The 13,736-nt window shown below is 46.6% G+C and overlaps 1 protein-coding gene across 1 annotated transcript in view; it reads left to right on the top strand.

Annotated features, from left to right (window-relative positions):
* LOC141091336 (retinol dehydrogenase 7-like) overlaps nt 1–13,736 on the top strand; it is a 125,442-nt gene that overhangs the window by 82,429 nt on the left and 29,277 nt on the right. The gene's annotated exons all lie outside the window — the stretch shown is intronic.

Below are 13,736 nucleotides of genomic sequence, written 5' to 3'. Positions count from 1 at the left end.
AAGATCAATACAAAGACAATGAACATGTACATAGAAACATGGGAGCAGAATGTTGTAGTCTATCATTTCGTGATGTGTGCACATCTTTTTGCCATAGATCCATATTACTCCTGTGTAACTTAGGTTGTTATAATAATAATAAATTTTATTTCTATAGCGCCGACATATTCCGCAGCACTTTACATTTCAGAGGGGACTTGTACAGACAATAGACATTACAGTATAACAATAATCACATAGATCATAACAGATACCAAGAGGAATGAGGGCCCTGCTCGCAAGCTTACAATCTATGAATATATTTCATGTAATATTCCAATGTATACCCTATACCAGCTATAGAACCCAGTAATTGGAAAAACGACACACCATGGCAGACTTTCCATTCCTTTCCTCTAACCGAATTAATAAATTTATCTTCTCTCTAAATTCTCTAAATTTTGAAGAATTACATAACCAGTGTGCTGCTATAATGTTTCTAATTATTTTATGGAGAAACTTAGGAATTCTATACATACGGTGTAATAGTTATAACAGTGACAATCTCTGGTCTTCGCTAGTGGACAGCTGTGGGACTGATTACATTATTATGTCCCAATGATCAGGATCAATTATACCAATATCTTTCTCTCATTTTTCTTTAAGGCTTAATGAAGGTTTTGAAATAAATTGTTCTAGTAGTATGCTCTGAAATTTAGAGATGGCTCCTTTTATATGACTCTGGTTTGCAGCCGTAGAGAATAATAAATGATTACGGTATCTTTTTTAAGCTTTTTGATTTTGTCTTTTTTTTAAATTAAACTGTCAGCAGGATTGTGCACAGTAACCTACAGAGAGTGTCAGGTTGGCTCTATTATACTGATTACAATGATACCTTGGTTGATGAAATCTGTTTTGTGGTTGTTGTTTAGACTTTATTTGCAGTTTTCAGTTAATGATAGTCTCGTGCTCTGGGGAAGCCTCTGTGGGTTCTTTATGTATTGCTCTGCTTAGATGTTTATCTATATGACCAGTCACTAATTCCTCAGTGACCTGCCCCCTATTTTAGATACTTCATAGAACTGTGGTTTGAAAAAAAAATTCACATTTTATCGGGGCAGTGCCTGCTCTGTAGCATAACATACATAGTAACATAGTTATTAAGGTTGAAGGGAGACTTTAAGTCCATCTAGTTCAACCCTTATCCTATCCTAACTTGCCCTAACATATTGATCCAGAGGAAGGCAAAAAAAAACCCATGTAGCAAACAGTAAGCTTCACATTGGCGAAAAAAATTCCTTCCCGACTCCACATACGGCAATCAGACTAGCTCTCTGGATCAACGCAATATTAGGGAACCTAGTGTATATACCCTGGAATATTACTTTTCAAGAAAGGCATCCAGTCCCTTCTTAAATTTTATTAGGGAATCACTCATTACAACATCATATGGCAGAGAGTTCCATAGTCTCACTGCTCTTACAGTAAAGAATCCGTGTCTGTGAGTATGCTTAAACCTTCTTTCCTCTAGACGTAGGGGATGCCCCCTTGTCCCCGTCACAGGTCTAAGAGTAAAAAGATCATTAGAAAGGTCTTTGTACTGTCCCCACATATATTTATACATTGTAATAAGATTGCCCCTAAGTAGAGTTGAGCGAAACGGGTCGAAAAATTTCAAAAGTCGCCGACTTTTGGCAAAGTCGGGTTTCATGAAACGAAACCCGACCCTAGGATGAGGTCGGCCACGAGGTCGGCGACTTACGCGCCAAAGTCGCGTTTCAAAAGTTTGTTTTGCGCTCTTTTTCAGCCAATCAGGATCCACGGACACTGTGGGCAACGTGATGACATAGGCAGGGGTCACCACCATCTTTCAGAAGGGCATGCAAGTGATTGGCTTGCTTTGGTGGGCGTCACAGGGGGTATAAAAGGGCGTGCACGCCGACCGCCATCTTACTTCTGCCGATCTTAGCATAGGGAGAGGTTGCTGCTGATTCTGTAGGGAGAGCGTTAGGCAGGGAAGAAGAAAAAAAAACTGCTTCTGCTGCTAGCAATTGTGCCTGTACAACACACCAGTCACTGTGTGTGCAGTGCAAGGGGAGGCTATATTGTGGTGTATCAGTGGTGTTGGTTGTTGGGCTGCCTTCTAAGGCTTCCTGACAGCTGCATTGCTGTTTACTCACTGCTCTGCAAACTGCTTTTTTAAAAGCAATCCCAATTTTTTTTTTTTGTCCTGCTGAGGTACTGAGCTGCAAACTGCTTTTTTAAAAGCAATCCCAATTTTTTTTTTGTCCTGCTGAGGTACTGGGCGTGCATTTTTTCACACCATACAGCGGTGTACGCTCCTCACACAGTACCGTGTAACGGCTGTTATCACAGCCACAGTGAAGCTATCTGTGTCACTCTGTGAGAATAAGTCGAGGACATGTTCCGTTCTTACAGACCTGCACTCTAGGGAGATTCCTATTCTGCCCAATTCTACATACACCTTGTAGTTTGTGATACACTAGCCAATTTCTGCCTGTGACATAGCGCTCAGATATTCAGTGGGCCTCACACAATCCAAAAGTGTCCAGTGTCCACAAGTGTCTGCAGAAATTCAAAATCTCCGTTATCCTCTAGTCACTTTGGTCACAGCTGTGCCATCGAGCCTGTGACATAGCGCTCAGATATTCAGTGGGCTCACACAATCCAAAAGTGTCCAGTGTCCACAAGTGTCTGCAGAGATTCAAAATCTCTGTTATCCTCTAGTCACTTTGGTCACAGCTGTGCCATCGAGCCTGTGACATAGCGCTCAGATATTCAGTGGGCCTCACACAATCCAAAAGTGTCCAGTGTCCACAAGTGTCTGCAGAAATTCAAAATCTCCGTTATCCTCTAGTCACTTTGGTCACAGCTGTGCCATCGAGCCTGTGACATAGCGCTCAGATATTCAGTGGGCTCACACAATCCAAAAGTGTCCAGTGTCCACAAGTGTCTGCAGAAATTCAAAATCTCCGTTATCCTCTAGTCACTTTGGTCACAGCTGTGCCATCGAGCCTGTGACATAGCGCTCAGATATTCAGTGGGCTCACACAATCCAAAAGTGTCCAGTGTCCACAAGAGTCTGCAGAAATTCAAAATCTCACTTATCCTCTAGTTACTTTGGTCACAGCTGTGCCATCGAGCCTGTGACATAGCGCTCAGATATTCAGTGGGCCTCACACAATCCAAAAGTGTCCATTGTCCACTAGTGTGAGCAGAAATTCAAAATCTCACTTATCCTCTAGTCACTTTGTTCACAGCTGTGCCATCGAGCCTGTGACATAGCGCTCAGATATTCAGTGGGCCTCACACAATCCAAAAGTGTCCAGTGTCCACAAGTATCTGCAGAAATTCAAAATCTCCGTTATTCTCTAGTCACTTTGGTCACAGCTGTGCCATCGAGCCTGTGACATAGCGCTCAGATATTCAGTGGGCTCACACAATCCAAAAGTGTCCAGTGTCCACAAGTGTCTGCAGAAATTCAAAATCTCCGTTATCCTCTAGTCACTTTGGTCACAGCTGTGCCATCGAGCCTGTGACATAGCGCTCAGATATTCAGTGGGCTCACACAATCCAAAAGTGTCCAGTGTCCACAAGTGTCTGCAGAAATTCAAAATCTCCCTTATCCTCTAGTCACTTTGGTCACAGCTGTGCCATCGAGCCTGTCACATAGCGCTCAGATATTCAGTGGGCTCACACAATCCAAAAGTGTCCAGTGTCCACAAGTGTCTGCAGAAATTCAAAATCTCCGTTATCCTCTAGTCACTTTGGTCACAGCAGTGCCATCGAGCCTGTGACATAGCGCTCAGATATTCAGTGGGCTCACACAATCCAAAAGTGTCCAGTGTCCACAAGTGTCTGCAGAAATTCAAAATCTCCGTTATCCTCTAGTCACTCTGGTCACAGCTGTGCCATCGAGCCTGTGACATAGCGCTCAGATATTCAGTGGGCTCACACAATCCAAAAGTGTCCAGTGTCCACAAGTGTCTGCAGAAATTCAAAATCTCCCTTATCCTCTAGTCACTTTTGTCACAGCTGTGCCATCGAGCCTGTGACATAGCACTCAGATATTCAGTGGGCCTCACACAATCCAAAAGTGTCCATTGTCCACTAGTGTGAGCAGAAATTCAAAATCTCACTTATCCTCTAGTCACTTTGTTCACAGCTGTGCCATCGAGCCTGTGACATAGCGCTCAGATATTCAGTGGGCCTCACACAATCCAAAAGTGTCCATTGTCCACTAGTGTGAGCAGAAATTCAAAATCTCACTTATCCTCTAGTCACTTTGGTCACAGCTGTGCCGTCGAGCCTGTGACATAGCGCTCAGATATTCAGTGGGCCTCACACAATCCAAAAGTGTCCAGTGTCCACTAGTGTGTGCAGAAATTCAAAATCTCACTTATCCTCTAGTCACTTTGGTCACAGCTGTGCCATCGAGCCTGTGACATAGCGCTCAGATATTCAGTGGGCCTCACACAATCCAAAAGTGTCCAGTGTCCATAAGTGTCTGCAGAAATTCAAAATCTCCCCTGTCCTATAGACACCTTGTACCTTGTTTTACATTACTATATAGTTTGTTGGATTTTGTCTACATTTCTACCAAAAATGAGGAAGGCTGGTGGAAGAGGCCGTGGAATTGGACGGGGGTTGGCAGCTGGTAATGATGGTGTTGGTGGTGGATCTGATGGTAGTGGCAAGAGCAAAATAGGACCGAATGCAGGAGGTGTTGAGCCTGTGTCATCGTCTGGCTCCATAGGGCTTCGAAGGCTTAGTTTTCTAGGAGTTGGCAAACCGCTTTTAAAGCCAGAGCATCAGGAAAAAGTTTTGACTTACATTGCTGACTCAGCCTCCAGCTCTATCGCCTCCTCTTCTTCAGTTGTAAAAAGTAAAAGCACTGAGTCGTCATTGGAGGCTCATGTTCATGAACCACACCTTTCCTTGTGTCCTTCACCCCAACCAAGATTGAAGGATGACGCAGGCCATACTACTGATTACTCCATGGAGCTGTTTTCACATACCATGCCTGGGTTATCAAGTGAAATGGTGAATTACCCAGGCCAAGATGAATCTGACATGGAGTGCATTGATGCACAGCCACTGATAGATGATTCTGCTGGTACATTCAGTCAGAGCACTACATTGTCCTCGCAGTGTAATGAGCCAGATTCTGACCCTGATGAGACTCTGGTGCCCCTTCCCGCATACTATACCACCATACACGGTGACACAGAGGAAGGTGCACATGACATTGAAGAGGAGGTGATGGATGACCCAGTTGTTGACCCAGATTGGCATCCATTGGGGGAAGAGGGTGCTGCTTCCAATAGCTCGGAGGAGGAGGAGCATCCACAGCAGACATCGACATCGCAACAGCTGTTATCTGGCAGGCCTGGAGCACTCCAAAGACAGGTTCCAAAAATCAAAAGAGTTGCTGGACAGCTTGTCCAGACGGTCAAAATAGCACAGCGTGCTAGGCCGCAAAATGTCTTCCAAAGTAGGAAGAGTGCAGTGTGGCACTTTTTTGAACAAAATCCTCATGATCAGGCCAAGGTTATCTGTAAGAAGTGCGCAAAGACCTTTAGCCGAGGGAAAAATCTGAAAAATTTGAATACCAGTTGCATGCTTAGACATTTAACCAGCATGCACTTGCAAGCGTGGACACAACACCAAACCTCAAGCACCATATGTGCAACTGATCACAAAGAAGGTAGTCAGCAACGCTACATTGTTTCCCCCACTGTAAGCCCACCGGTTAGCACAGCAGCAAATGTTGAAGTGTCGTTGCAAGGCCAAAGCAGTCAGGGAATCCCACTGTTATATCAACAAAAGACTGAATCTAGGCCATCAGAAAGAACACCAACTCCATCACCATCATCAACCCTCTCTCAGTCCGCCCTGTCCACCGCTAGTTCCACCATATGCAGCTCTCAAGTCCAGCTCACCCTCCCAGAGACTATGAGTAGGTCAAGAAAGTACTCAGTCTCTCATCCGCGTACACTGGGTTTGAACGCCCACATTGCCAAACTAATCTCGTTAGAGATGATGCCCTATCGGTTGGTGGAAAGCGCAGCTTTCCACTAACTCATGGCCTATGCAGTACCACGCTATGACCTACCCAGTCGCCACTTCTTCTCTCGCAAAGCCATCCCAGCCCTCCACCATCATGTGAAAGACCGCATTGCCAATGCACTCAAGCAGTCAGTGAGTGGAAAGGTGCACCTCACAACAGATGCATGGTCCAGTCGGCATGGCCAGGGCCATTACGTGTCCATCACTGCGCACTGGGTTAATGTGGTGGATGCAGGGTCCACAGGGGACAGCGGTGGTGGGACAGTGCTGCATAGCCCATGGTATAGGAAACAGTTGGCTGTAGGCGTTCAACCCTTCTCCTCCTCCTCCTCCAGAAGCGAAAGCTCGTCCACAGAGCGCAGTCGTACGAGCACTCCAACTGCAGCTGCCACTGTTGCACACGAGGTGTCCCCCTATCGAGCAGCTAGTGGAAAGCGTCAGCAGGCTGTGTTGCAGATGATGTGTTTGGGCGACAGACACACCGCGGAGGTGCTGGCCGAGTACTTTCAGCGACAAACTGAGTCATGGCTGGGCACTATACATCTTGAGGCAGGCAATGTAGTTAGTGATAAAGGCCGTAATTTTGTGGCAGCCATAGCCCTTTCAAAACTCAGCCACATACCTTGCTTGGCTCACACCTTGAACCTGGTGGTGCAGTGCTTCCTCAACAATTATCCGGAGTTAACAGCCCTGCTCCAGAAGGTGCGAAGACTGTGCGCGCACATCCGCTGGTCGCCTGTACACTCCATTCGTATGCAGAAGCTGCAGCAATTGCTCCACCTTCCCAACCACCGCCTCATTATCGACATTGCAACAAGGTGGAACTCCACCCTGCACATGGTTGAGCGGCTGTGCGAACAGAGGCAGGCCATAATGCATTTGTGGGAGGATACATGGCCAGGCACTTTGAGAGCAGACATGGAGTTGACAGGTGTGCAGTGGTCGAAGCTGAAAGACCTCTGTAAAGTCCTTCAGTGTTTTGAGGAATGCACACGGCTGGTAAGCGCAGATGACGCCATCCTAAGCATGAGCATCCCACTTATGCGTCTGCTCATGCAAACTTTGACGCACCTTAAGAAGCAGGCGTCTGCAGCCAATGTTGACAAGGAGGAAGAGGAGGAAGGAATCCTTGATGACATTCAGCTATTGTCTGCTCAGGGACCTCTCCTGGACGAGGAGGAGGAAGAAGAGGAGGAGGAGGATGATGATGGGGATGATTACTTAGGGGAGGAGGATGCATCTCGTGGGGCAAGTGAAAATGTTGGCGTGACAAGGTCTGGTACAGGGCTTGTGCGTGACTGGAGGGATGTGGATTTGCCAGAAAGTGCTCCTCCAACCAGCACTCGCAGTGCATCATTGACACCGGGAACATTGGCCCACATGTCAGATTATGCCTTGCAGATCCTAAAAAGGGACCCCCGCATTGCCAAAATGATGAACGATGACGACTACTGGTTGGCCAGCATCCTGGATCCACGCTATAAAGGCAAATTACAAAACATCATGCCACAGGAGAACCTTGACCTAATATTGGCTAATAAACAAGCAACTCTGGTTAACCGGTTGGTTGAGGCATTCCCAGCACACAGCAGCGGTGATGGTTCTCACACGAGCCGTACTGGCCGGGGGCAGCTTGGTAGAGGTGTTCGTGGTGCACACAGCAGAAGTGGCGTTGGAGACAGGGGTTTCATGACAATGTTGTGGACTGATTTTTCAAGTACCGCTCTCACAACTGGTAATACTGCATCGATGGAAAGTGACAGGAGACAGCAGTTGTCAACTATGGTTACAAACTACTTTTCCTCCCATATTGATGTTCTCCCGCACAGGTCATTCCCCTTTGAATATTGGGCCGCTAAACTGGACACCTGGCCTGAATTGGCACAATATGCCTTACAGGAGCTCGCTTGCCCAGCTGCAAGTGTGCTATCGGAAAGAGTCTTCAGTGCAGCTGGATCAATCCTGACAGAAAAAAGGACCCGTCTGTCAACCCAAAATGTGGATGATCTAAGCTTCATTAAAATGAACCATGGGTTTCCAAGGATTTTGTCCCACCTTCCCTTGATGACACATTGGTTGCCAGAAAAATAGCTTGCTTTGGTCCTCCTCCTATTCCGCAAACTTGACCTATTTCGCCTTTTGCAGCAGCTGAATGTCCCACATCAACATATGCCACTTTGTAAACCGCCCTAACTGGGCTGCCCCCCCCATGTCCGGGGTCACCACCTAGCGCACGAAATCGTGCGAGTGCCATTGCCCTGGACAGGTAGGTAGGCCGACTCTTGGGCACGGGCACTGGCACAGGGTTCCTCATAGTGCAATCAAGTGTCTCTGACGGTGGTGGTGCACACCCGCTGTCAGACACACCGCCGTACTATGAGGGGCCCAGTGCCAGTACCGACGCCCACGAGTGTGCCCCCCTTGCTTGGGCAGTGCCCCAGCATTTGCAATGTTTACCTCTCCCTGCTCCTCCGCTGTGTAGTCGGGGCTGTCAAATCCTTCACTGGGAGTGCCACTACAAATTGATTGAACTGAAAGATGATGGTTAAGATGTAGCTATGCCCTGTCCTGCTGGCCGGGCTCTAGCTCCAGATGATCAATGGCTTCCATTTCTTATGGATGTCGACTCACAATGACATGCAGTGGTGGTTTATAATCAGCTATCACAGTTTTCCTACTCACAAACGTGTGACATTCCGGCGCACATTTTAAAATGTTCCCTGTCATGCCAATCAAATAGAATCACCTACGGCCTGTGGCTTCTGTCTTTTGCACTCCAAAGTTACGTGACAGATCATGATAGCCAGTGAGCACCATGTTTACATCGCTCCCTGTGATAAAAATTTGATTGAGATGAGTAACAGTGATGGAATTAACGGAAGTGCGATACAGCAAGACTTTATTCACAAAAAATGTTTTCACTGTCTCAACACAAAAATTAATTGAGGGTCAGCATCGCCTATGAGAATTGTGACGGAAGTTTTTCCCATGAATAGTAATTCCTAGATTTCTGCAATCACTAGCCTTTATGTCAGTAATTGTATGCATCTCATTTCCTATTGCGGAGAGGCTGGACTGTATTACTGAGACAGAAGTATATATGAAGATTTAAAAATAACACCAAAAGTATATAGTTGTGTACGCCTCAAATGCATTTCCTTTTTTCCACTTTTTAGATTGCTGTGTAATCCATACTGAGAACACGGAGATTTTACATGTTTAAACTATGCTATATATACCTGCTATCCAGTGATAAAGTACCCTTTCTCAACTTTGTACAATCTGGTCAAATCCATACTGGGCCTGAGAACATCTGAGTCTGCCTCCTGATCTATAGACATATATTTTTAATGTGTAAACTAGGCTACATATATACGTGTTATCCGGTGAAACTGTACCCTTTATCAACTTTCTACAATGTTGTTGAATCCATACTGGGCCTGAGAACAGCTGCCGAGCTGCTAAGCAAGCTACAGCACCTGTGGTTTGGACACGTAATTTTTTCAGGAATGACGGTTAGGCCTAACTCCGGAATTGCGGTTGACCTGAACTTAATGGGAAATCATCGTTCGCGGGGAATAATCTGAATCCCAGATCCCCATCACTAACGGAGTTCAGCAGGTTATTTGCACCTGTAAGCGACAAAAGCTGGTCCTTTCAGTGTAGCGTGCATGCAGCCCTGGACATGTACGGGAATACTAGACCTGTTATTGCTCGATCTCACGTGCCAGAGTCTCGCTTATCCCTCTAGTAAGCTTGACGCGTACTGCGCGGGCATGCCGGAGTCTCGGTTGTTAACGGAATAAAGCTGAGAAATCGCTAGCACAACTACAAACACACATACCACACCACACACAGAATCGACAAAGTTTTCAAAGTGTGCATCTTTTCTTTAGGTGGCATGGTTGTGGTTTCCCGGGTGGAGTCCAATTAAGCCACAGGCTCCACTCCTGGTGGTGCCCTTTTGGACATTCCTTTAAGGTTCAGCTTTGCAATCATACTGCCCCCGGAAACCAAAAACTTTGCCTTCATGGACGCTGTTTGGCGGTTCGTGGGAATAACGCCGCCCGATCAGCAATCGGCATATGGGTCGCCCTCCCAGGGCTGTGGGGTACTCGGTACCGGGCCGGTGTCAGTGGGATGTGTCACAGCAGCGGTGACCCGGACGGTGGCCCTGGGCGCCCATGTAAATGGCGTGGTATAATGGTAAAGAGTTTATATAGATAGTTTGACGCCACCTGTGGTGTTCGGCAACATAGATGTTAGGCCGACGCTGCATGCAGATCCTCTGGGACTGATGGTGTTGTGCAGCAAAGATGGTGAAGCTCCCCACAGGTGGAGCTGGAGTCCCAGGGAAGTGTAGATGTAGTCATGGGGGAAAGGCACAGGTGGTATAGGTGCTGGTACCCAGATGTAGCGGTGCTGGAATAACTGTAGGACACCAGAGCGTGCAGTTCCAAAGCTTTACTCATAGTCTGCAGGTTACACAGATGCCTGCCTCCATGCTGTGTCCTCCGGGTCAGGACCTCAGCCAACCTCCGGGACCAAAATAGAAAGCTCCCTTCCAACACTCCGCCAACATGTACCTTCCTGAACGTCTCCTTTCTAGCGCTTGTGGGGGAAGCACTCACAGGACCGTGGTTTACTGAAGCGCCTCCTGTCTAACAGATGTTCCTCAGACTTTACTTGTATGGCAGACAGCTGTAGCCTTTTCCTTCTGGCTCCCACACGTCGATGCTGGGGCCCCCGAGCCTTAGTTGGGTACAGAGCATTTATAGCTGCTACTTCCCCTGGTTTCTGCTGCAGGAACGTCAGTGTCCCTACAAACTCGGAGACCGGAATCGGAACCATGCGCTCCAGCTAGGAGTGCGCCTTAACTCTGCTCATCCTCCAGCTCCCCTTCTCACGTCCACACACTTCCCCTTCCCTGCACAGAGTGCCCTAACTTACCTCCTCCCGACCACAGAGAGCAGCTCCTCAGCAGTCAGGTTCAGAGGTCTCCCTGCTAGCCTGGAGTGGGAAATGTGTTGTGTGTTGGTTTCACTGCTAGAGAGATCCTTCATTGCTCCCAAGCTTGACAACACACTCCCTAGGAGGAAGGTAATGCCACACTGGCGACCGTACTCTTGGGGACACCACAAGTGCACTGAGGCCCAGCCACTGCTGGATGATGCTGCTGGTACATTGACCCAGACCACTACATTCCCTTCGCACTCTACACTGCCAGAATCTGACCCAGAGGAAACTCAGGTTCCCCTTCCCACATACTATACCACCTTACACGGTGACAAAGAGGAAGGTGCAGATGAAAGTGCAGGTTCCTTGAGCAGGTGGGGGGGCATACTCATGGGCGATGGCACTGGCACAGGGCACCGCATAGTACGCAAAAGTGTCTCTGCCGGTGGGAGGGCCTAAACAGCCAAGTGCAGTGAGATGGAAGATGGGTACGACAAGGAGTTCAGAGTAGTACAGGGATTCCCTAGCAAGGAGACTTATGTAATTGTTTTCAATGTTGGGACAGCAATTTTTGGGGAGCACTATACTCTGGTGAATGATATATGGGGCCCACCATACACTGGAGCATTCCAAAGGTGGACATCAGACACTGGAGCAGCATTTACAGGGCCCATTATACACTAGAGCAGTAGAAATGGGGCCCATTATATATGGAGCATTATTTGGGCCCATAAGACAGTGGAGCTTCATCCATTGGGACCAACATATACTATAGCATTATGTGGAGCTCATCATATACGGTTTGAAACATTATATGGGATCAATGATTCCATATGGAGAAATATATGGGCCTCATTACTCTGTATAGCGCACTAATCGCTGGCCATAATACTGTATGGAGTTATATACTGTCCGTTTTTGGAGGTATTGGAGAATTTAAAATGGATATCAGTCATGAGATGTAAGAAGTGAAGTATTTTTCATTGTACTATACTGCTATTTCTCTGCCGTATTGGAGCATCATGAGTTGTGGTATGTGTTAAAGGGGCGCTCTTTAGCCCTCGTCCCACGAAAACCTGGAGCCAGCCCTACCCCCCACAACTGTAGCCAAATAACCCCCATTTTTCAGTACATAACTAGTATTATGAAGTAAATTAAGGTTGACAAGCTTAAGTAATAAGAATTGATGCTTTTGGCATTCAAATGGGCACTGTAGGTGTGTTTCCTGTCCTCCTCTCACTGCCGACTTTAATTCCCCATTGACTTACATTGGGTTTCGTGTTTCGGTCGGACCCCCGACTTTTCCCTATAGTCGGCCGATTTTGCTCAACCCGACTTTTGGAAAAGTCGGGTTTCATGAAATGAAACTCGACCCTAAAAAACCAAAAGTCGCTCAACTCTACCGGAGAGACCTTATCATCTCTACATTTTCAATTCCGGATTGGAGTGTCCACCCTTTCTGGGATTGTTGGAGACACCTGCGGTGCTTTATGTCATGATCTGCATTAAGATTTCCTCCCCCAACCCACAACTGAACTGTTGATGGAAGATGCTGCAAAATTCCAGGACTTTTTTAATTTTCCAAACTGTGTGGGGGCTGTGGACAGCAAACACATTCGGACTGTGAAACCTGCTGGAAGTGGATTCGAGTATTTCAGTTACAAAAAATTATTTTGCATTGTTCTCATGGCAATTGCAGATGCCGAATGTCGATATGTCGCCGTTGATGTTGGCTCATAAGGATGAGGAAATGACTCACAGTTTTTCAAAAACTCTGACATGGGCCAAAGTTTGTATGGAAATCATTTAAATTTTCCACAGCCACGACCTCTTCTGAACACTGAAGGACCACCAATGCCATTTGTTGTGGTTGGGGATGAGGCCTTTCAAATGTGTGCCAACCTCATTAAACCGTACCCGAGTCGAGCCTTGAATCACACCGAAAGGATTTTCAACTACAGACTGACAAGAGCACGAAGAACTGTGGAGTGTGCCTTTTGTGTGCTGGCATCTAAATGGCGCATTTTGGGAACACCAATCAATCTAAAAAGCAAAGACAATTGATGATGTGGTCAAAGCATGTGTTGTTATGCACAATTACATCTTTGCAAAAGATTGGCAACCACTTGATGAACCTGTTGCTAGTACTCTGCAGGATTACCGTGATCACCCTCTGAGGACTACAGTGGAAGTTGCCCAGATGAGGGATAAGTTTGCTGATTACTTTGTTTTGGATATTGGACGTGTGGCATGGCAAGACGATATAGTTTAATACACTTGTAAGTAAATGTACCTTTAATGTTTGCTGACTTTACTAGTAATAAAACACCTCCAGTGAAACACCCGTTACTACTTCTCTCAACAATACAATACCCAGATGTGTGTTTTCACATAAAGAGACAAAGAAAACACAGGGATTGTGCAAACAAAATAAAAATTTTATTCACCAACAACAAACAACTGTTTATTTTCCATTAACCAATATTTGGGTTTATGTTCGGTCTGTCTGACAGTGAGATATTGTGGACCTTAGGGGTGTTGAGCTGTGATGATTGGGTGGTGGTCGCTGATTAAGGGGTTACAGGGGAAGGGGCAATAAATTGCAGAATTGGCTCATGGATGGGACTGGAAACATTGGGAAAGATGACACATTAGGAGTAGAATCTTGGGAAGGGATGGACAAATTGGAAGGGAGAGACACAAGAGAAGAT

Source organism: Dendrobates tinctorius, unplaced genomic scaffold (genome assembly GCF_039654945.1).
Source record: "Dendrobates tinctorius isolate UK_male_01 unplaced genomic scaffold, ASM3965494v1 ptg000051l, whole genome shotgun sequence".
Taxonomy (NCBI): Eukaryota; Metazoa; Chordata; class Amphibia; order Anura; family Dendrobatidae; genus Dendrobates; species Dendrobates tinctorius.
This window is presented reverse-complemented; position numbering and strand designations above follow the sequence as displayed.